The following is a 25,234-nucleotide window of genomic DNA, read 5'->3' as shown; positions in this document are numbered from 1 at the left end:
CTCTTTAAGGGTTCTGATCATATGTATTCCTCTTTAAGGGTTCTGATCATATGTATTCCTCTTTAAGGGTTCTGATCATATGTATTCCTCTTTAAGGGTTCTGATCCTATGTATTCCTCTTTAAGGGTTCTGATCATATGTATTCCTCTTTAAGGGTTCTGATCATATGTATTCCTCTTTAAGGGTTCTGATCATATGTATTCCTCTTTAAGGGTTCTGATCATATGTATTCCTCTTTAAGGGTTCTGATCATATGTATTCCTCTTTAAGGGTTCTGATCATATGTATTCCTCTTTAAGGGTTCTGATCACATGTATTCCTCTTTAAGGGTTCTGATCATATGTATTCCTCTTTAAGGGTTCTGATCATATGTATTCCTCTTTAAGGGTTCTGATCATATGTATTCCTCTTTAAGGGTTCTGATCATATGTATTCCTCTTTAAGGGTTCTGATCATATGTATTCCTCTTTAAGGGTTCTGATCATATGTATTCCTCTTTAAGGGTTCTGATAATATGTATTCCTCTTTAAGGGTTCTGATCATATGTATTCCTCTTTAAGGGTTCTGATCATATGTATTCCTCTTTAAGGGTTCTGATCATATGTATTCCTCTTTAAGGGTTCTGATCATATGTATTCCTCTTTAAGGGTTCTGATCATATGTATTCCTCTTTAAGGGTTCTGATCATATGTATTCCTCTTTAAGGGTTCTGATCATATGTATTCCTCTTTAAGGGTTCTGATCATATGTATTCCTCTTTAAGGGTTCTGATCATATGTATTCCTCTTTAAGGGTTCTGATCATATGTATTCCTCTTTAAGGGTTCTGATCATATGTATTCCTCTTTAAGGGTTCTGATCATATGTATTCCTCTTTAAGGGTTCTGATCATATGTATTCCTCTTTAAGGGTTCTGATCATATGTATTCCTCTTTAAGGGTTCTGATCATATGTATTCCTCTTTAAGGGTTCTGATCATATGTATTCCTCTTTAAGGGTTCTGATCATATGTATTCCTCTTTAAGGGTTCTGATCATATGTATTCCTCTTTAAGGGTTCTGATCATATGTATTCCTCTTTAAGGGTTCTGATCATATGTATTCCTCTTTAAGGGTTCTGATCACATGTATTCCTCTTTAAGGGTTCTGATCACATGTATTCCTCTTTAAGGGTTCTGATCATATGTATTCCTCTTTAAGGGTTCTGATCATATGTATTCCTCTTTAAGGGTTCTGATCACATGTATTCCTCTTTAAGGGTTCTGATCATATGTATTCCTCTTTAAGGGTTCTGATCACATGTATTCCTCTTTAAGGGTTCTGATCATATGTATTCCTCTTTAAGGGTTCTGATCATATGTATTCCTCTTTAAGGGTTCTGATCATATGTATTCCTCTTTAAGGGTTCTGATCATATGTATTCCTCTTTAAGGGTTCTGATTATATGTATTCCTCTTTAAGGGTTCTGATCATATGTATTCCTCTTTAAGGGTTCTGATCATATGTATTCCTCTTTAAGGGTTCTGATCATATGTATTCCTCTTTAAGGGTTCTGATCATATGTATTCCTCTTTAAGGGTTCTGATCATATGTATTCCTCTTTAAGGGTTCTGATCACATGTATTCCTCTTTAAGGGTTCTGATCATATGTATTCCTCTTTAAGGGTTCTGATCATATGTATTCCTCTTTAAGGGTTCTGATCATATGTATTCATATGTATTCCTCTTTAAGGGTTCTGATCATATGTATTCCTCTTTAAGGGTTCTGATCATATGTATTCCTCTTTAAGGGTTCTGATCATATGTATTCCTCTTTAAGGGTTCTGATCCTATATATTCCTCTTTAAGGGTTCTAATCCTATTTATTCATCTTTACGGTATCTAATTCTATAGGGTTAGGGTTATTATGTATTGTATACCACAAGAGGGAGTCCTCTGTCCTCACCTGAGAAAGGAGGTTATAGATACTACCAAACTCTGCCATTATGGGTCACCCTGAATCAAAGGGTGTATCAGCTGCCCCCACAGGAGGCTGCTGAGGGGAGGACGACTCATAATAATGGCCGGAACTAAGCGAATGGAATGGCATCAAACACATGGAAACCAGGTGTTTGATGTATTTGATACCATTCCACTACTCTGCTCCAGCCTTTTCCATGAGCCCGTCCTCCCCAATACCACCTGCAGAGAGAGAGCCATTACCATGAGCCCATTCCACTACTCTGCTCCAGCCTGTTCCATGAGCCCATTCCACTACTCTGCTCCAGCCTGTTCCACGAGCCCATTCCACTACTCTGCTCCAGCCTGTTCCATGAGCCCATTCCACTACTCTGCTCCAGCCTGTTCCATGAGCCCGTTCCACTACTCTGCTCCAGCCTGTTCCATGAGCCCATTCCACTACTCTGCTCCAGCCTTTTCCATGAGCCCGTCCTCCCCAATACCACCTGCAGAGAGAGAGCCATTACCATGAGCCCGTTCCACTACTCTGCTCCAGCCTGTTCCATGAGCCCATTCCACTACTCTGCTCCAGCCTGTTCCATGAGCCCATTCCACTACTCTGCTCCAGCCTGTTCCATGAGCCCATTCCACTACTCTGCTCCAGCCTGTTCCATGAGCCCATTCCACTACTCTGCTCCAGCCTTTTCCATGAGCCCATTCCACTACTCTGCTCCAGCCTGTTCCATGAGCCCATTCCACTACTCTGCTCCAGCCTGTTCCATGAGCCCATTCCACTACTCTGCTCCAGCCTGTTCCATGAGCCCATTCCACTACTCTGCTCCAGCCTGTTCCATGAGCCCATTCCACTACTCTGCTCCAGCCTGTTCCATGAGCCCGTTCCACTACTCTGCTCCAGCCTGTTCCATGAGCCCATTCCACTACTCTGCTCCAGCCTGTTCCATGAGCCCATTCCACTAATTCCGCTCCAGCCTGTTCCATGAGCCCATTCCACTACTCTGCTCCAGCCTGTTCCATGAGCCCATTCCACTACTCTGCTCCAGCCTGTTCCATGAGCCCATTCCACTACTCCGCTCCAGCCTGTTCCATGAGCCCATTCCACTACTCTGCTCCAGCCTGTTCCATGAGCCCATTCCACTACTCTGCTCCAGCCTGTTCCATGAGCCCATTCCACTACTCTGCTCCAGCCTGTTCCATGAGCCCATTCCACTACTCTGCTCCAGCCTGTTCCATGAGCCCGTCCTCCCCAATTAAGGTGCCACCAACCTCCTGTGGATGCACCATATCTAAATTGTTGAATTAGACATAGGTGTTTCTTGGCTGCTGATATGAGACTATTTATTCAAGTGGGAAGATTATGTTTGCTCCTTCAACGCAACAAGTCACCGACTCTCTCATCTAAGGTATTGTACTGTACATTTGCCAAATAGCGTCAACATCAACACACAAACAGCCAGATAGCGTCAACATCAACACACAAACAGCCAGATAGCGTCAACATCAACACACAAACAGCCAGATAGCGTCAACATCAACACACAAACAGCCAGATAGCGTCAACATCAACACACAAACAGCCAGATAGCGTCAACATCAACACACAAACAGCCAGATAGCGTCAACATCAACACACAAACAGCCAGATAGCGTCAACATCAACACACAAACAGCCAGATAGCGTCAACATCAACACACAAACAGCCAGATAGCGTCAACATCAACACACAAACAGCCAGATAGCGTCAACATCAACACACAAACAGCCAGATAGCGTCAACATCAACACACAAACAGCCAGATAGCGTCAACATCAACACACAAACAGCCAAATAGCGTCAACATGAACATCAACACACAAACAGCCAAACAGCGTCAAGATGAACATCAACACACAAACAGCCAGATAGCGTCAACATCAACACACAAACAGCCAGATAGCGTCAACATCAACACACAAACAGCCAGATAGCGTCAACATCAACACACAAACAGCCAGATAGCGTCAACATCAACACACAAACAGCCAGATAGCGTCAACATCAACACACAAACAGCCAAATAGCGTCAACATCAACACACAAACAGCCAGATAGCGTCAACATCAACACACAAACAGCCAGATAGCGTCAACATCAACACACAAACAGCCAGATAGCGTCAACATCAACACACAAACAGCCAGATAGCGTCAACATCAACACACAAACAGCCAGATAGCGTCAACATGAACACACAAACAGCCAGATAGCGTCAACATCAACACACAAACAGCCAGATAGCGTCAACATCAACACACAAACAGCCAGATAGCGTCAACATCAACACACAAACAGCCAGATAGCGTCAACATGAACATCAACACACAAACAGCCAGATAGCGTCAACATCAACACACAAACAGCCAGATAGCGTCAACATCAACACACAAACAGCCAGATAGCGTCAACATGAACACACAAACAGCCAGATAGCGTCAACATCAACACACAAACAGCCAGATAGCGTCAACATCAACACACAAACAGCCAGATAGCGTCAACATCAACACACAAACAGCCAGATAGCGTCAACATGAACATCAACACACAAACAGCCAGATAGCGTCAACATCAACATACAAACAGCCAGATAGCGTCAACATCAACACACAAACAGCCAGATAGCGTCAACATGAACACACAAACAGCCAGATAGCGTCAACATCAACACACAAACAGCCAGATAGCGTCAACATCAACACACAAACAGCCAGATAGCGTCAACATCAACACACAAACAGCCAAACAGCGTCAACATGAACATCAACACACAAACAGCCAGATAGCGTCAACATCAACACACAAACAGCCAGATAGCGTCAACATCAACACACAAACAGCCAGATAGCGTCAACATGAACACACAAACAGCCAGATAGCGTCAACATCAACACACAAACAGCCAGATAGCGTCAACATCAACACACAAACAGCCAGATAGCGTCAACATCAACACACAAACAGCCAGATAGCGTCAACATCAACACACAAACAGCCAGATAGCGTCAACATCAACACACAAACAGCCAGATAGCGTCAACATCAACACACAAACAGCCAGATAGCGTCAACATCAACACACAAACAGCCAGATAGCGTCAACATCAACACACAAACAGCCAGATAGCGTCAACATCAACACACAAACAGCCAGATAGCGTCAACATCAACACACAAACAGCCAGATAGCGTCAACATCAACACACAAACAGCCAGATAGCGTCAACATGAACACACAAACAGCCAGATAGCGTCAACATGAACACACAAACAGCCAGATAGCGTCAACATCAACACACAAACAGCCAGATAGCGTCAACATCAACACACAAACAGCCAAACAGCGTCAACATGAACATCAACACACAAACAGCCAAACTAAATAGTAAAACAATAAGAACGACAACAACAACATAATCAACAAAACAAAAGCAATTATAATGTATAGTTATAACAATCACATTACTACATCATTATGAGACTTATGAGGCTATTATGCAATATGACATTCAATTGTGAATAAAATATATTTTGATTAACCTCAAATGACCCGTTTCCTACTTGGAATACCAATAACAATACAAAAACAGATTTAAAGGTGTTTTTTGAGTGTCTCAATCAGTTTAAATGTAGGTGATCAGCTTTATATACGGATGCCTGTGCTGAGTGGCCACATCAGTCAGTCAGTGGCTGATAATGTGTGTGTGTGTGAATGCTATGGACTCAAATGCAACTAAGTCCTGCCCTTCCACAGCGCCGATACTGGAGTCATGATCTGCAGTTTGTTTCGGGGACGCGTCCTCTGTTTTGAACCCTAAACTCAAACGTGAAAACCTCGTATTGTTTATCACCGCTGCCGACCCGACCAGCCTGAAATTGCACCAGCCCCGGCACGGTTGTTAAACCCGGGAGAGGACCTTGCGCAGTGCTAAAAAAGGAGCAAGCGGTTGCAGCCTCTTCGGGGAATGTCGGTTTGGCCGTCACTCCATGACACCACATCGGCCTCCTCAGATACCAACGGAAAAATGGGGTAGGAAGACGACATCTCCTCTTGAACGATGTCATGGCCGCATGGCATTACTACTAGCAGTCATTTTTGGCACGTTTGTTAACGCTCGACGTGATCTATTCCAAGCAATAACACGCAAACCCAGTTAGCGAGCAAGCTAGTTGCGAACCCCCGGTTCCAACACATGGATTGGCGTGTGCAGATGTGTGTTGTTACCATCGCACCGAGACCCACGGCAACGTCAGCTTGCTAATGCTAACTGGCTAGCTAGCATACCACACGCAGTGACCGTTAACATTCTGGTTGACATCAGGCCCATGTCCATGTGAACCGTTTTTTCGCATAATATATTTAATACAACTCTACCCACACGTAGCTAACTATATAACTATCAATGTTAATGTACGCGTGTGGATTCATGATTTAATTAACCGGCCAACGTTAGCTAGCTACATTCCTAGACAGATGTGCGACTCTTAGCAAGAAAGAAAACTATTAAGCTAGCTAACGTTAGCTACTCAGTTAGCTACAATGTCGGGGACGTTAATATTTTGGCGATCTGGTTAGCCCTGATACAAGTAGTCCGCCAGATTATCAAACAAGCATCACACTTTAAGTCTTTAGCATATGAAATACCTAACGTTTGGTAGATAGCTAATGTATGTATTTCGGGCAAATGTATTTCTACAGCTAACTTGCCCCAACGTGACTATCAGCTGTGAAAAGTAGTTAGCAACATTATAGTAGCTACGTTAGCTAGCCTAATGCGATTGTTATTAGCTAGCTAGCTAACTGCAACTTGGCTAGCTCAATGCATGCCTACACTAGGGTATACTTTGCCCGCTCAGCCTGGCTACCTATAACTTCAGTTACTATGTAGTCAACTTGGAGAAAGTGGCCAGTATTTCCATGTAGAACCTGCAAGAGGATCTGGTTATGTCTGGTTCTCAAGAAGATTTGGGCATTTCAGCCCTCGAGACTAGAGCAAAGAAGTGACTGACCGAGGTCTTGAAGTACCTTAGATGGTGAACATTGCATTGGACCAAACTCATGCACAATGTTTTCCCCATCAGACAGGGATTGGGGATTTCACACTTTAAGTTCACACCAATACTTTGCTACCACACTTCCTTTCAATATGGGCTCAGAGGGTAGTGCGTACAGCCCAGGTCATCACTGGGGCCAAGCTTCCTGCCATCCAGGACCTCTATACCAGGCGGTGTCAGAGGAAGGCCCTAAAAATTGTCAAAGACTCCAGCCACCCTAGTCATAGACTGTTCTAGCGGACTCCAGCCACCTAGTCTAGGTCCATAAGGCTTCTTAACAGCTTCTACCCCCAAGCCATAAGACTCCTGAACAGCTAATCATGGCTATCCGGACTATTTGCACCCCCACCCCATCTTTTACGCTGCTGCTACTCTCTTGTTTATTATCTATGCATAGTCACTTTAACTCTACCTCGACTAACCGGTGTCCCTGTACATTGACTCTGTACTGGTACCCCCTGTATATAGCCTCGCTACTGTTATTTTTACTGTTATTTTACTGCTTTTATTTTTTACTTATCTATTGTTTACGTAACACTTATTTTTCTTAAAACTGCATTGTTGGTTAAGGACTTGTAAGGAAGCATTTCACTGTAAGGTCTACTACACCTGTTGTATTTGGCGCATGTGACAAAGAAAATTTGATTTGATTTGAGTGATATGCATGCGTCTTACCAACCAGGACAGGACAGTCACAAATGTTATGTCACATGCTTGGTAAACAACAGGTGTAGACTAACAGTGAAATGCTGACTGACAGTTCCTTTTCCAACATTGCAAAGTTAAAGATAACGAGAAAGATAGTGACACAAGGAATAAATACACAGTTAATAAACTGTAACTAGCTACTAACTAGTGTTGACTGGCGTGGCTAATACAGTTGTAATGTTAGCTACTAACTAGTGTTGACTGGCGTGGCTAATACAGTTGTAATGTTAGCTACTAACTAGTGTTAACTGGTGTGGCTAATACAGTTGTAATGTTAGCTACTAACTAGTGTTGACTGGAGTGGTTAATACAGTTGTAATGTTAGCTACTAACTAGTGTTGACTGGCGTGGCTAATACAGTTGTAATGTTAGCTACTAACTAGTGTTAACTGGTGTGGCTAATACAGTTGTAATGTTAGCTACTAACTAGTGTTAACTGGCGTGGTTAATACAGTTGTAATGTTAGCTACTAACTAGTGTTGACTGGCGTGGTTAATACAGTTGTAATGTTAGCTACTAACTAGTGTTGACTGGCGTGGCTAATACAGTTGTAATGTTAGCTACTAACTAGTGTTAACTGGTGTGGCTAATACAGTTGTAATGTTAGCTACTAACTAGTGTTGTCTGGCGTGGTTAATACAGTTGTAATGTTAGCTACTAACTAGTGTTGACTGGCGTGGCTAATACAGTTGTAATGTTAGCTACTAACTAGTGTTAACTGGCGTGGCTAATACAGTTGTAATGTTAGCTACTAACTAGTGTTGACTGGTGTGGCTAATACAGTTGTAATGTTAGCTACTAACTAGTGTTAACTGGTGTGGCTAATACAGTTGTAATGTTAGCTACTAACTAGTGTTGACTGGCGTGGTTAATACAGTTGTAATGTTAGCTACTAACTAGTGTTGACTGGCGTGGCTAATACAGTTGTAATGTTAGCTACTAACTAGTGTTAACTGGCGTGGCTAATACAGTTGTAATGTTAGCTACTAACTAGTGTTGACTGGCGTGGCTAATACAGTTGTAATGTTAGCTACTAACTAGTGTTAACTGGCGTGGCTAATACAGTTGTAATGTTAGCTACTAACTAGTGTTAACTGGCGTGGCTAATACAGTTGTAATGTTAGCTACTAACTAGTGTTGACTGGTGTGGCTAAAACAGTTGTAATGTTAGCTACTAACTAGTGTTAACTGGCGTGGCTAAAACAGTTGTAATGTTAGCTACTAACTAGTGTTGACTGGCGTGGCTAATACAGTTGTAATGTTAGCTACTAACTAGTGTTAACTGGCGTGGCTAATACAGTTGTAATGTTACCTACTAACTAGTGTTAACTGGCGTGGCTAAAACAGTTGTAATGTTAGCTACTAACTAGTGTTGACTGGCGTGGCTAAAACAGTTGTAATGTTTTAGTAACATAGGTAATATGTAGTAATACCATGGGTTAAAGTAGTGCACTGCACTATAGGAAATGTGGTGTGATTTGGGACACATCCTATGTGGCTAGTCAAGTGCATTGGTGTGTGTCCCAGACTTTGATGTGAACACTGATCACTCAGTTTCCCCGGGATTGAGCCTGAAATGGAGACGTTGTTAAATATGGTGTGATAGCAGGCGGCTGCACTATGGCCCTGTGGTACTGTAAGACAGTCTTTCCCTCAGTCAGTCTGTGCAGTGCGATATCCTAGACCTAGAGACCTATATTTAGCTACCGGACAGAGTCTGCAACTTGATCCGAATTGTCTTTGAGGGCCGTAGAGCAGGCAGGCAGACCCACCACACTTTTGTCATTTTAAAAATAGCCTAGCTAGCCCATGTTGTGTTGGACCGAGTTGTCCCCTTGAGGATCCCAATCTAATCAATAGAATTCAATCAAATGTATTTTATAAAGCCCTTTTTACTTATGCTAGTTGTCACAAAGTGCTTTACAGATACCCGGCCTAAACTCCAAAGAGCAAGCAATGCAGAAGCACAGTGGCTAGGAAACACTCATTAGGCATGAAACACACAGATAATCTGACTGCCAATAGGTACTTGCTAGAACAAAAGACGTACCTGCTGCATACCGACGAACTTGCCGTTTCTATTTGTAGAATTGCGATGCTCCTCAGTGCCCGACAACATGACTTTGAGCCAATCGGAGAGCACAAACCTCCACGTGGGGGAGTCGACAGGAGTGACAATAAAAAGGGGGGAAAATGAAAAAAAAAAAATGTGTGCTAGCTAGCGAATAACATGCTAACGTTAGATAGCTAGCTAAAAAATTGGCTTTGGGCTGGCACTGGCAGTACGGGATTATGGAGAGTGAATTTAATTACTTATTTTAATTCTTGCTAGCTAGTTATCTAGCTGTGGCCATCTGGCTAGTATCAACATGGGCATTCTACAACAATAGCAACATTAGTGCAGCTACCTAGTTAGCTAACATTGGATACCTACAAAGCAAAATACGCAGGGACTAGCATTGCCAAACTAGGCTTAAAAATGCAACACTACTGCCACCTTCTGGTTTGAAGTATTTTAACAAGGCTGACGGCTTCAAAATCTGTGCGGTGTGAACAGAAAAGAGACTCTGTTTAGAGGTGCTAAGTGCCCATTAGACGGAAGGAACCTACAGAGAAAGGGGTGGCAAGTGCACTATATAGGGAACAGGGTGCCATTTGGGAAATGTAAACAAAAAAAATACATATTGATATTCCTAGGTGACAAACTGGTTGTAGCCCGGCCTAGCCTAGCTCCTGTCTGTGTCTGATGTTATTGAGAATGAGAGATGATTTGAATAAACAGATAAACAGGTGTTTTGTACTGTTAAGTAGCTACTACTAGCATGCCTACACAGTCTCCCTCCCTCCAAGCACGGGCAGATTTGGGATGTGTCCCAATAATATTTTTTTTCTCTCAAAGTGTGCACTTGTTCACTTCCCTTCACTGATTTGAAAGGAAATGACTGACTGGTTATAGCAATAGGGTGGAAACTCCCAATGCTTTTAGATTTGTTGGAATTAGTGAACGAGTGTACACTTCAGGAAATAGGAGAGATTATTGGGACGCAACACTTGGTGTTCTGCTGCTGCTGACAAAGTGTTGCTTATCTGGCTAGGTGATCTGAGACTGGCGTTGGGATGAGTTACAAGCAGCACAGCCAAGGTGAAGCTATGAAAGAATAATGTGATATTGAGAAGGTTTCCACCAGCACGAGGCAGAGCAGAGGGAGAGGAGAGGAGAGGAGAGGAGACACCACAGTACATAGTTGTAACAGCAGACTTGGATCTATGGGCCAGGCCTAGGCAAGGCCTTCATCTGGACTAAACTGGGTTGTTATGAACTCAGTAGGACTTGCTGTATGCAAACACATATTAACCTACCAGAATTTGCCTCTTTGTTTTACTTTAGGAGCACCTTTTATTTTATTTATTTTATTTTACCTGGCAAGTCAGTTAAGAACAAATTCTTATTTACAATGACGGCCTACACCGGCCAAACCCGGACGACGCTGGGCCAATTGTGCGCCGACCTATGGGACTCCCAATCACGGCTGGTTGTGATACAGCCTGGAATTGAACCAGGGGGTCTGTAGTGACGCCTCAAGCACTGAGATGCAGTGCCTTAGACCGCTGCGCCACTCGGGAGAAACCAATCAGGGTTGGCCTCTTTGTTTTACTTTAGGAGCACTTAGCTTGTTGAAATCAAGACAAAACCACATGGGCTATATATGTGGCTCCATTCAATAATTTGAAAAACAGAACTAGCCTAATCCTATCAAGGTGTTATACCATCCAGGATTTTCATCACTTCCCAGAGAAGCGAAGGTTAGCCTGCCCTTCACACCATCCCACACCATGGTTCTGTATAGGGCTGCAAAATGTCCCAGGTTTTCCAGAAATCCTGGCAGGACCATTCCATATGTTCTGCCTATCAAATTTGGGAAAGTTACCAGAATTTTGCAACCCTAGTTCTGTAGGTTACACACCATCCTATTCCATGGTTCTGCTCCATTTATACACCACATTCACCATTTCTCTCACTCTCCTCTCTTCTCCCTCACCTCTCCTCTCTTCTCCCTCACCTCTCCTCTCTTCTCCCTCTCCTTTTCTCTCTCTCCTCTTCTCCCTCACCTCTCCTCTCTTCCCCCTCTCCTCTCTTCCCCCTCTCCTCTCCTCTCTTCCCCCTCTCCTCTCCTCTCTTCCCCCTCTCCTCTCCTCTCTTCTCCCTCTCCTCTCTTCTCCCTCTCCTCTCCTCTCCTCTCTTCTCCCTCATCTCTCTTCTCCCTCATCTCTCTTCTCCCTCTCCTCTTCTCCCTCTCCTCTCTTCCCCCTCTCCTCTCCTCTCCTCTCCTCTCCTCTCCTCTCCTCTCCTCTCCTCTCCTCTCCTCTCCTCTCCTCTCCTCTCCTCTCCTCTCCTCTCCTCTCCTCTCCTCTCCTCTCCTCTCCTCTCCTCTCCTCTCCCTCTCCCTCTCCCTCTCCCTCTCCTCTCTTCTCCCTCACCTCTCCTCTCTTCCCCCTCTCCTCTCCTCTCCTCTCTTCTCCCTCTCCTCTCCTCTCCTCTCCTCTCTTCTCCCTCTCCTCTCCTCTCCTCTCCTCTCCTCTCCTCTCCTCTCCTCTCCTCTCCTCTCCTCTCCTCTCCTCTCCTCTCCTCTCCTCTCCCTCTCCCTCTCCCTCTCCCCTCCTCTCCTCTCTTCTCCCTCACCTCTCCTCCTGCAATTTATTATTTTTCCTTCTTGCTCTAGTCTAGTTGGCTCACTGTGTTGAGAATGTGTTGGAAGAGATACAACTCCTGACCCTCCCAGCAAACTGAGCCCAGAGAGTCTCTTCTCTTCCTGGTCCCAAGAGGAGGGAAAACCTGGAATAGAGGGAGAGAGAGAAGGGGAGGATGGGAGAGAGAAGGGGAGGGTGGGAGAGAGAAGGGGAGGGTGAGAGAGAGAGGGGCGAGAGAGGGCGAGAGAGAGGGCGAGAGAGAGAGAAGGAGAGATCCTAAACAGACTCATGAAGTCTCTCTCGATCTCTCTCTCCCTCTCTGTCCCCCTCGCTCTCTCTCTCTCCCTCTCGTGTTCTGTGAGTCAGTGCCATAAAACCCATGAAGTAGCCTACTGTACCCCCCCCCCCCCCCCCCCCCCCACCCACACGCACACTATTTCTACAAGCACATGGAGTAGCCAATCAAATAGAAAAAGTAGCCAGCCATGATCTCCTGGGCCGGGGGCTAAGAATTTCTTGCCATTTTTGAGTTTACCTCCCAGATTGGAAAAATTAGTTGTGGTATTGTGTTTACAGTTTAAAGGAGAAGTTTACCCAAAATCCAGAAACTCCCAAGTGATGCCATACATTGAAACTAGTTCGGTGGAGTTTGCTCTCCCCTCTCTCTCCCTGTAATGCTGTACTGAAACAGCTGCAAAAAATGGGTCACGTGACTTGTGACGTTGCTGGATGCAGGCCTCACTCTGCTCCGTTGTCAGTGAATTCATGATTCAGAATTCTGTGAAATGTGGACAAATTCGTTGGTTTTATTGAAAGCGTATGGCCGAATGAGGGAATGTCAGGAAATGTGGACCTTTCCACCTAAAACATTTGAAATTATTTTATATCATTATTTTATGTAGCCGACTGCCACAGCAGCGGAGATGGGCAAGAACGGCACGTGTGCGCCCCCCGTGGGGGAGAGCTTGATGTCACAGATTCCAGTTTTTTTTTTTGGGGGGGGGGGGGGAGAAGGACCTTGTGCGAAAGTTGATAGAGTCAGGCCTTTCACAGGTAAAGTTAGATACAGAGAGTTGATAGAGTCAGGCATATCGCAGGTAAAGTTAGTTACAGAAAGTAGAAAAAGCAATGTCAGCAAGAGCTGTGATTGGTCCCTTGCTGCACTTTATACAGGAAATCAAGGGAAGAAGGCACCAAATTTCACTGTTTTCCGATTAAAAGATACGGAGAGATGCAGAAGATGATTAGTAGCAATTAGAAATAGTAACTATGATGTAAATACTCCTGCAGCCAACCTTGCATCTCTGCGTGTGTGTAGAAAGCACTTGAGCGACGACGCATATGAAGGAGATAAGTAATCTGAAACGAACAGAAAAGCGAGGGATGCTAAGATTCGGCTGTTGCTACTGTGACTGGATCTATGACTGGATCTGGAGCAGTGTCGAAATACAAAGGCGTGTTTGAGAAGAGAAAGTGTAGCTTAGTGGTTAAGAGCGTAGAGCGTAGTGCCAGTAACCGAAAGGTCGCTGGTTCTAATCCCCGAGCCGACTAGGTGAAAAATCTGTCGATGTGCCCTTGAGCAAGGCACTTAACCCTAATTGCTCCTGTACGTCGCTCTGGATAAGAGCGTCTGCTAAATGACCAATTAATTTTTTTATTTTTATTTAGAAAGTGACAGAGTGTAGAGGAATGTAGTCTAGCCTGGTTGGAGGTGATCGTATTGTGTTATTGTACCATTGCATCATATCATGTAGACATAGAGACCTAGGTGCTCTACAGATTAGCGTTTGTTCCCTATATATTTATGACAGGGGGGGGGGGGGTGAGACAATACATTTACATTTTAGTCATTTAGCAGACGCTCTTATCCAGAGCGACTTACAGTTAAGTGAGTGCATACATGTTCATACTGGCCCCCCATGGGAATCGAACCCACAACCCTGGCGTTGCAGACATTGTGTCACCTTACATTGCAGAATAGAATATCCCCAAAAACATTGTGATGAATTAAGATAGGCTATATAGTGTTTTGGGCTAATGTGAAAACATAAACCCACTAACGGTCCCGCTCATAGAGGTTTATGATAAGAGATCACTGAGTAAAGTTTAGCTAGGCTACTCACGGTCCATTTGGGCCCAGCTGGAACGAGGCTGGATCTCCAATTCGTTTTTTTAATACAGATTTTATGGACCAGAGTTTATGTGGGTGGCAGAATCCCCTATGTCGCAAACGCAAACTACACTGAACAAAAAATATAAACACAACATGTAAAGAGTTGGTCCCATGTTTCATGAGCTAAAATAAAAGATACCAGAAATGTTCTATATGCACAATAAACTTATTTCTCTCAGATTTTGTGCACAAATCTGTTTACATCCCTGTTAGTGAGCATTTCTCCTTTGCCAAGAGAATCCATCCACCTGACAGGTGTGGTATATCAAGAAGCTGATTAAACAGCATGATCATTACACAGGTGCTCCTTGTGATGGGGACAATAAAAGGCCACTCTAAAATGTGCAGTTTTGTTACACAACACAATGCCACAGATGTCTCAAGTTTTGAGGGAGCATGTAATTGGCATGCTGACTACAGGAATGTCCACCAGAGCTGTTGCCAGAGAATTGAATGTACATTTATCTTCCATAAGCGTTGTTTTAGAGAATTTGGCAGTACGTCCAACTGGCCTCACAACCGTAGACCACGTTTAACTACGCCAGCTCAGGACCTCCACATCCGGCATCTTCACCTGCGGGATCGTCTGAGACCAGCCACTCGGACAGCTGATGAAACTGTGGGTTTGCACAACCTAAGAAGTTCTGCACAAACTGTCAGAAACCGTCTCAGGGAAGCTAATCTGCGTGCTCGTCGTCCTCACCAGGGTCTTGACCTGACTGCAGTTCGGCATCGTAACCAAATGCTCACCTTCGATGGCCACTGGCAGGCTGTGTGCTCTTCACGGATGAATCCCAGTTTCAACTGTATCGGGCAGATGGCAGACAGCGGGAATGGCGTTGTGTGGGCGAGTGGTTTGCTGATGTCAACGTTGTGAACAGAGTGCCGCATGGTGGGGTTATGGTATGGGCAGGCATAAGCTACGGACAACGAACACAATTGCATTTTATCGATGGCAATTTGAATGCACGGAGATACTGTGACGAGATCCTGAGACCCATTGTCGTGCCATTCATCCGCCGCGATCACCTCATGTTTCAGCATGATAATGCACGGCCCCATGTCGCAAGGATCTGTACACAATTCCTGCAAGCTGAAAATGTCCCAGTTCTTCCATGGCTTGCACACTCATCAGACATGTCACCCATTGAGCATGTTTGGGATGCTCTGGATCCACGTGTAAGACAGCATGTTCCAGTTCCAGCCAATATCCAGGAACATCGCACAGCCATTGAAGAGGAGTGGGACAACATTCCACAGGCCACAATCAACAGCCTGATCAACTCTATGCGAAGGAGATGTGTCACACTGCATGAGGCAAATGGTGGTCACAACAGATACTGACTGGTTTTCTGATCCACGCCCATACCTTTTTTTTTTAAAGGTATCAGTGACCAACAGATGCATATCTGTATTCCCAGTCATGTGAAATCCATAGATTAGGGCCTAATGAATTTATTTCAATTGACTAATTTCCTTATATGTACTGTAACGCAGTAAAATCTTTGAAATTGTTGCATGTTGCGTTTTTTATATTTTTGTTCAGTGTAACTCCTCATCATCTCTGTAAGGATTGTAGTTATGTATTAGAATTCTCTGCAGCACAAACATTCCTCACTCTCGGCATTGGAGCACAATTGCCACCGCCACTGTGTTGATCCTGGGGATGGGTTGGGGCTGTGGTTCGGTGGCCAGAGAGAGAGAGCTCTGCTGCGGCTTCGGTTGCCAGAGAGAGAGAGCTCTGCTGCGGCTTCGGTTGCCAGAGAGAGAGCTCTGCTGCGGCTCTGTGGCCAGAGAGAGAGCTCTGCTGCGGCTTCGGTTGCCAGAGAGAGAGCTCTGCTGCGGCTTCTGTGGCCAGCGCGGCGGCGGACATCTGAAGCTCAATTTGCCTAAAATTCTCCGTCGGAATACTCCGGCTCAAATAAGTACAACACCATCGGCGTCCCTCCAGTTGTCTTCATCACTCCCAAGTATTTCGTCGTCAAGACAAATTTGTAGGTTGTTGTTTACTTTGTATAACTAATTTGTTAAAAAATATATATATAATAAATAGCATCTGTGAATAAGGGCATAACGTGCAGTTTCTACGAGAGCGAACAGCACAGTTCCCATTTCTATGAATAATGCAATAATAAAATAATCACAAATGTTTTTAGGTAGAAAAAGTACACATTTCCTGACTCAGAACGGATAGTACTTTTGACAAAAATAGATCATTCGGCCATACGCTTTCAATAAAACAATGAATTTGTTCACACTTCACTGAATTCATGAATTCACTGACAATGGAGCGGAGGCCTGCATCGAGCAACGTCACTTGACCCATTTTTGTTTCAGTACAACATTACAGGGAGAGAGAGGGGGAGAGGGCAAACTACTGAACTAGATTCAATGTATGGAATCATTTGGGCGTTTCTGGATTTTGGGTAAACTTCTCCTTTAAATGACTGAAAACGTCTGAATTCAGTGTGTTGTTAGTTGTTCTGGATGTGGTCTAGGTCTAGGACTATACGATCAGGACTATATGATCTAAGTAAGAGAACATTAAACCTTTTTAACATTTAACCTGTCTTCTCTTGAGATTTTAAAGTATTTTACTGCAAGATATGAATTACCACAATTGTTTGTTCTTTAAATTATGTATTTTATTAAAACAGAAAAATTGTGTAAATAGGCCAAATTATCTTGAAAAAATAAAATTCCAGGTTACACTTAAAATCAAACAAATTGTGTGATGGGCACTTTTTCAAATGGGAAAAATGGGTGTCTAAAATAAACAGAACAGATGCTCAATGAAGTTCTGGGTCCATATGTGTTCAGAGAAGAGAGAGAGAGCGACATCAGTTAAATTAGTGAAAACATTTCAACAAGTGTTTGCAACTCTCTTTGTGAATTGCGGTATGTCATTTATAAAAAAAAAAAATGGACCCACAGATTTCTTCTTAAAGAATCTGCTGCTGACTTCCACAAGCTTCCTTTTAAGAGTCATTTCTCAGCTATCTGTAATACAGGTTGATTGAAGAATGAAGCAGGTGTTAAACATGGGCCTTTGCTACACAGAAAGCAGCAGTCGACTACTACATTGTCAACACTTTGATTAAATCAGTAGACCTATATCAATATCTTCGAAAATACCATATAAGTATCATTAGCTTTTTAAAACAATTCAACCTTTCTTTTATCATATTTTGGACCAGAGTGAGTCACTCTCTCTCCACTAGCCCCTGGAGTGAGGAGGATTCACAATCTTCATCGAATGTTTTCATAATTTATCTGCAGATAATAGCCAAAAAAAACGTACCAGAAATGAACGGCTCTTTTTACCGATGTGATTCGGTAGGCTACTGAAGCCCAAATCAAAACGAAAAGTGCTTTTTTGTTTTACGCGCGTGAACAAGCTGTACACCAGGGGTGTCAAACTCATTTTAGCTCAGGGGTCACATGGAGGAAAATCTATTCCCAAGTGGGCCGGACCGGAAAAATCATGGTATATATAACTTAAAAACAACAACTTCAGATTGTTTTCTTTGTTTTAATACGATCAACATACAACATAAAGCTGGAGCCTGAGGACAGTGTGTCCAAAATAGTACAAGCACAACATCACTATTAATCATAAAACACGTCAAGTTTATTTGAAAATTCTAAAGAAAAAGAACACACAAACACACAATGCCTCAGTGATTAACAGAACTGTTTCACAGATCACAGAACTATATCAGGGTGTCATTTCTCAGGCAGAAATGTAGATAAAAATTATGAAATCCTGTTCCCCAAACAAGTGCAAGAACCACAGAGTCAAGAATAGGTTAAATATACAAATAAAATAAAATCAATTAAAAACAATAGCACATCAACATAAAAACATATAAACATAAAGCTGGAGCCTGAGGACAGTGTCCAAAAGCACAACATCACTATTAATCATAAAACACCTCAAGTTATTTGAAAGTTCTGAGGACAAAAAACACACAAACACACAATGCCTCAGTGATTCACAGAGGTATATCACAGATCACAGAACTATATCAGGGTGTCATTTCTCAGGCAGAAATGTAGATAAAAATAATGAAATCCTGTTCCCCAAACAAGTGCAAGAACCACAGAGTCAAGAATAGGTTAAATATACAAATAAAATAAAATCTATTAAAAACAATAGCACATCAACATAAAAACATATAAACATAAATCTGAAAGCGTTGCTCAAACTCCCGTAACAGTCCCGTTATTTTATCTTTGAACCACTTCATGTCTGCCACATGTTGGGTCGCGCACACATTTTTCAGACAGGGGAAGTGAGCTGCATCACCACCGGCAAGTTGCGTCTCCCACAATGACAGCTTCAACTTGAAAGAACGTATGCTGTCATAATACTGCGTGACAACTTTGTTGCGCCCTTGCAGCTGTTTGTTCAAGTTATTCAGGTGCTCTGTAACATCCACCATAAATGCAAGGTCCTGCATCCATTCTGCGGAATGAAATTCTAACACTGGTTTGCCCTTTTCTTCCATGAACTGTTCAATTTCTTCTCGTAAATCAGAGAAACGCCTCAGCACAGCACCTCGGCTTAACCATCTTACCTCAGTGTGGTATGGCAGGCCATAGATGTGGTCTTTCTCTCTGAGAAGGCTGTCAAACTGACGGTGATTCAGGCTTCTGGATCGGATGAAATTAACAGTTTGGATGACCACCTTCATGACGTTATCCATCTTTAATGACTTGCAACACAAAGCCTCCTGGTGCAAAATACAGTGAAAAGTCAAAAAATCACGTCCTCCATTTGCAGATTGCACTTTCTCTCTGAACTTTGTCACAACGCCTGCTTTTTTCCCGATCATTGAGGGCGCACCATCTGTAGCCAGGCTGACAGCGCGGGACCAGTCCACTCCGACCCTGTCCAGCGCGCCGACGAGTGCTGTAAAAATATCAGCTGCTGTCGTTGTATCTGTCATCGGCACCAACTCCACGAACTCCTCGGTGACGGTCAATGTGTCATCAACTCCGCGGATGAAAATGGCCAGTTGTGCAACATCTGTAATGTCCGTGCTTTCATCAATTGCAACCGAAAACGCAATAAATGACTACTTTTTGCTTCAACTGGCTGTCCAAATCCACTGAAAGATCGGAAATCCTGTCTGCAACTGTGTTTCTTGTCAGGCTGATATTTGCAAAAGCCTGCCGCTTTTCAGGGCACACAATCTCCGCTGCCTTCATCATGCATGTTTTTACAAATTCACCCTCACTAAATGGTTTTGAAGCCACTGCGATTTCATTAGCAATGAGGTAGCTAGCTTTCACTGCAGCGTCACTGATGTCTCGGCTGTGAGTAAACACAGACTGCTGTTTCTTCAGACCCGCCAACAGTTCATTCACCTTCTCTCATCTCCGCTGTCCTTGAAAGTTGTCATATTTGTTGGCATGAAGACTCACATAGTGGCGACGAAGGTTATATTCTTTCAGCACTGCAACATGCTCTGAACACACCAAACATACAGCTTTCCCATTCAATTCTGTGAATAAATAGGATGACCATTTTTCTTGGAACACTCTGCACTCTGCGTCCACTTTTCTCTTTTTTGACAGAGACATATTGGGGCAATGAGGGTGCCAAAGCACATAATGTTAAAAGTAGAAGCCGTAATAAATATCGCGGGCAAAACAAAGTAGCTCATTGGCTGCACGTGCTTGACCTACTTGCTCTTCCCCGGTATAAACAGTTTGCTTGCTTAACACAATTGCTATTGCGCCATCCAGTGGACGCAATTGGAACAGCAGTTTATTTTATTAAAAAATTGCAGCGCATTTTTATACTTTACAATTTATTTATTTATTTTTTATTTTTTTTCAAAATCATCTCGCGGGCCGGATTAAACCCGTTTGCGGGCCTGATCCGGCCCGCGGGCCGGACGTTTGACACCCCTGCTGTACATGCTTACAGACAGCCGCAAACATCAACGGCGTCATAGCGCGTCAAATTAAAAAGCAAGTCTATTTTCCTCGCGTCTCGTCTACGCAGAGCAATGCTGGTAAGATAAGCAGATAAATTGCGTGGGTCGTTTGTAGAAAAGGATTTGTTATGATCTTCATTACGCTAAGTAGACTAAAGATGTCGTTTAAAACGTATTGGGCTGTTAGCTAAGGTTTACCAGTCAAATAGGCTACATATTGCAGCCTACCTGTTGATTTGGATAGTAGGCATATAGCCTAGGCAGACTACGGCCTGTTGATTTGGATAGTAGGCATATAGCCTAGGCAGACTACGGCCTGTTGATTTGGATAGTAGGCATATAGCCTAGGCAGACTACGGCCTGTTGATTTGGATAGTAGGCATATAGCCTAGGCAGACTACGGCCTGTTGATTTGGATAGTAGGCATATAGCCTAGGCAGACTACGGCCTGTTGATTTGGATAGTAGGCATATAGCCTAGGCAGACTACGGCCTGTTGATTTGGATAGGAGGCATATAGCCTAGGCAGACTACGGCCTGTTGATTTGGATAGTAGGCATATAGCCTAGGCAGACTACGGCCTGTTGATTTGGATAGTAGGCATATAGCCTAGGCAGACTACGGCCTGTTGATTTGGATAGTAGGCATATAGCCTAGGCAGACTACGGCCTGTTGATTTGGATAGTAGGCATATAGCCTAGGCAGACTACGGACTGTTGATTTGGATAGTAGGCATATAGCCTAGGCAGACTACGGCCTGTTGATTTGGATAGTAGGCATATAGCCTAGGCAGACTACGGCCTGTTGATTTGGATAGTAGGCATATAGCCTAGGCAGACTACGGCCTGTTGATTTGGATAGTAGGCATATAGCCTAGGCAGACTACGGCCTGTTGATTTGGATAGTAGGCATATAGCCTAGGCAGACTACGGCCTGTTGATTTGGATAGTAGGCATATAGCCTAGGCAGACTACGGCCTGTTGATTTGGATAGTAGGCATATAGCCTAGGCAGACTACGGCCTGTTGATTTGGATAGTAGGCATATAGCCTAGGCAGACTACGGCCTGTTGATTTGGATAGTAGGCATATAGCCTAGGCAGACTACGGCCTGTTGATTTGGATAGTAGGCATATAGCCTAGGCAGACTACGGCCTGTTGATTTGGATAGTAGGCATATAGCCTAGGCAGACTACGGCCTGTTGATTTGGATAGTAGGCATATAGCCTAGGCAGACTACGGCCTGTTGATTTGGATAGTAGGCATATAGCCTAGGCAGACTACGGCCTGTTGATTTGGATAGTAGGCATATAGCCTAGGCAGACTACGGCCTGTTGATTTGGATAGGAGGCATATAGCCTAGGCAGACTACGGCCTGTTGATTTGGATAGGAGGCATATAGCCTAGGCAGACTACGGCCTGTTGATTTGGATAGTAGGCATATAGCCTAGGCAGACTACGGCCTGTTGATTTGGATAGTAGGCATATAGCCTAGGCAGACTACGGCCTGTTGATTTGGATAGTAGGCATATAGCCTAGGCAGACTACGGCCTGTTGATTTGGATAGTAGGCATATAGCCTAGGCAGACTACGGCCTGTTGATTTGGATAGTAGGCATATAGCCTAGGCAGACTACGGCCTGTTGATTTGGATAGTAGGCATATAGCCTAGGCAGACTACGGCCTGTTGATTTGGATAGTAGGCATATAGCCTAGGCAGACTACGGCCTGTTGATTTGGATAGTAGGCATATAGCCTAGGCAGACTACGGCCTGTTGATTTGGATAGTAGGCATATAGCCTAGGCAGACTACGGCCTGTTGATTTGGATAGTAGGCATATAGCCTAGGCAGACTACGGCCTGTTGATTTCGATAGTAGGCATATAGCCTAGGCAGACTACGGCCTGTTGATTTGGATAGTAGGCATATAGCCTAGGCAGACTACGGCCTGTTGATTTGGATAGTAGGCATATAGCCTAGGCAGACTACGGCCTGTTGATTTGGATAGTAGGCATATAGCCTAGGCAGACTACGGCCTGTTGATTTGGATAGGAGGCATATAGCCTAGGCAGACTACGGCCTGTTGATTTGGATAGTAGGCATATAGCCTAGGCAGACTACGGCCTGTTGATTTGGATAGTAGGCATATAGCCTAGGCAGACTACGGCCTGTTGATTTGGATAGTAGGCATATAGCCTAGGCAGACTACGGCCTGTTGATTTGGATAGTAGGCATATAGCCTAGGCAGACTACGGCCTGTTGATTTGGATAGTAGGCATATAGCCTAGGCAGACTACGGCCTGTTGATTTGGATAGTAGGCATATAGCCTAGGCAGACTACGGCCTGTTGATTTGGATAGTAGGCATATAGCCTAGGCAGACTACGGCCTGTTGATTTCGATAGTAGTTCATATAATAATAATAATATGCCATTTAGCAGACGCTTTTATCCAAAGCGACTTACAGTCATGCGTGCATACATTTTTGTGTATGGGTGGTCCCGGGGATCGAACCCACTACCTTGGCGTTACAAGCGCCGTGCTCTACCAGCTGAGCTACAGAGGACCACATATAGCCTAGGGAGACGACGGCTGGGAAACCTCGAGGAACTCCGATTTCAAGAGATAATACTGTTATGTAGACGAAATAGACTAGCTAAATTATTTTATAAATTGCTCGGGTATACTAGCTACAACTCTCCTCACGTTGGTTAGTGAACATAACAAATACAACTGTTTATTATGGATTCTCGTGACAGTAAATTGGCATACGCTGCACAACGTATGTGAATTGACGCTCTGTACTCGCTGTTGACGGGTGTCTTGGTGTGATTTCGGCTTGACGAGTCACTCACTTTAACATCACTGGTGGACTTCATATCAAAAATACAAACGAGATCTTTATCTGTTTTGTGAAGTGCACCAGTCCCTCCTGCAGCAAAGCACCCCCACAACATGATGCTGCCACCCCCGTGCTTCACGGTTGGGATGGTGTTCTTCGGCTTGCAAGCAACCCCCTTTTTCCTCCAAACATAACAATGGTCATTATGGCCGAACAGTTCTATTTTTGTTTCATCAGACTAGAGGACATTTCTCCAAAAAGTGCAATCTTTGTCCCCATGTGCAGTTGCAAACCGTAGTCTGGCTTTTTTATGGCGGTTTTGGAGCAGTTGCTTCTTCCTTGCTGAGCGGCCTTTCAGGTTATGTCGAGATAGGACTCGTTTTACTGTGGATATAGATAATTTTGTACCTGTTTCCTCCAGCATCTTCACAAGGTCCTTTGCTGTTGTTCTGGGATTGATTTGCACTTTTCGCACCAAAGTACGTTCATCTCTAGGAGACAGAACGCGTCTCCTTCCTGAGCGGTATGATGGCTGCGTGGTCCCATGGTGTTTATACTTGCGTACTATTGTTTGTACAGATGAACGTGGTACCTTCAGGCGTTTGGAAATTGCTCCCAAGGATGATCCAGACTTGTGGAGGTCTACCATTTTTTTTCTGAGCTCTTGGCTGATTTCTTTTGATTTCCCCATGATGTCAAGCAAAGAGGCACTGAGTTTGAAGGTAGGCCGTGAAATACATCCACAGGTACACCTCCAATTGACTCAAATGATGTCAATTAGCCTATCAGAAGCTTCTAAAGCCATGACATCATTTTCTGGAATTTTCCAAGCTGTTTAAAGGCACAGTCAACTTAGTGTATGTAAACTTCTGACCCACTGGAATTGTGATACAGTGAATTACTCCAACCTAAGTGTATGTAAACTTCCGACTGTATATGTAGATACCTTTGTTAGAACGAATACTATATTTCCCTTGACGAAGTGATGTAAAAAATGGCTCAACTTACCCCACTCTCCCTTACCCCGTGACCACTGTTGGCCTGTGTGTGTGTGTCTGCTCTATCTAATTTCCCTATTTGCTACTCGGCTCTCCACAGTCTCCATCTCTTCAGTCTGTCTCCATCTCTTCACTCTGTCTCCATCTCTTCACTCTGTCTCCATCTCTTCACTCTGTCTCCATCTCTTCAGTCTGTCTCCATCTCTTCACTCTGTCTCCATCTCTTCACTCTGTCTCCATCTCTTCAGTCTGTCTCCATCTCTTCACCCTGTCTCCATCTCTTCACTCTGTCTCCATCTCTTCAGTCTGTCTCCATCTCTTCTCTCTGTCTCCATCTCTTCTCTCTGTCTCCATCTCTTCAGTCTGTCTCCATCTCTTCACTCTGTCTCCATCTCTTCACTCTGTCTCCATCTCTTCACTCTGTCTCCATCTCTTCAGTCTGGCTCCATCTCTTCACTCTGTCTCCATCTCTTCAGTCTGGCTCCATCTCTTCACTCTGTCTCCATCTCTTCACTCTGTCTCCATCTCTTCTCTCTGTCTCCATCTCTTCAGTCTGTCTCCATCTCTTAATTCTGTCTCCATCTCTTCATTCTGTCTCCATCTCTTCATTCTGTCTCCATCTCTTAATTCTGTCTCCATCTCTTCAGTCTGTCTCCATCTCTTCAGTCTGTCTCCATCTCTTCACTCTGTCTCCATCTCTTCACTCTGTCTCCATCTCTTCACTCTGTCTCCATCTCTTCACTCTGTCTCCATCTCTTCAGTCTGTCTCCATCTCTTCACTCTGTCTCCATCTCTTCACTCTGTCTCCATCTCTTCACTCTGTCTCCATCTCTT

The 25,234-nt window shown here is 43.9% G+C and overlaps 1 protein-coding gene across 2 annotated transcripts in view; it reads left to right on the top strand.

Annotated features, from left to right (window-relative positions):
- Window positions 1–5,755: 5,755 nt before the first annotated feature.
- bcl9l (bcl9 like) overlaps window positions 5,756–25,234 on the top strand; it is a 100,967-nt gene continuing 81,488 nt past the window's right edge. For both annotated transcript variants that reach the window (XM_084148608.1, XM_084148607.1), the window contains exon 1: window positions 5,756–6,022. The gene's annotated coding sequence lies outside the window, so the exon portion shown is untranslated. The remainder of the gene's footprint in view (window positions 6,023–25,234) is intronic.

This window comes from Coregonus lavaretus (genome assembly GCF_964263955.1).
Source record: "Coregonus lavaretus genome assembly, chromosome: 30".
NCBI classification, from domain to species: domain Eukaryota; kingdom Metazoa; phylum Chordata; class Actinopteri; order Salmoniformes; family Salmonidae; genus Coregonus; species Coregonus lavaretus.
The sequence above is the reverse complement of the archived record's forward strand: the minus strand, read 5'-3'. Positions and strand labels throughout refer to the sequence as shown.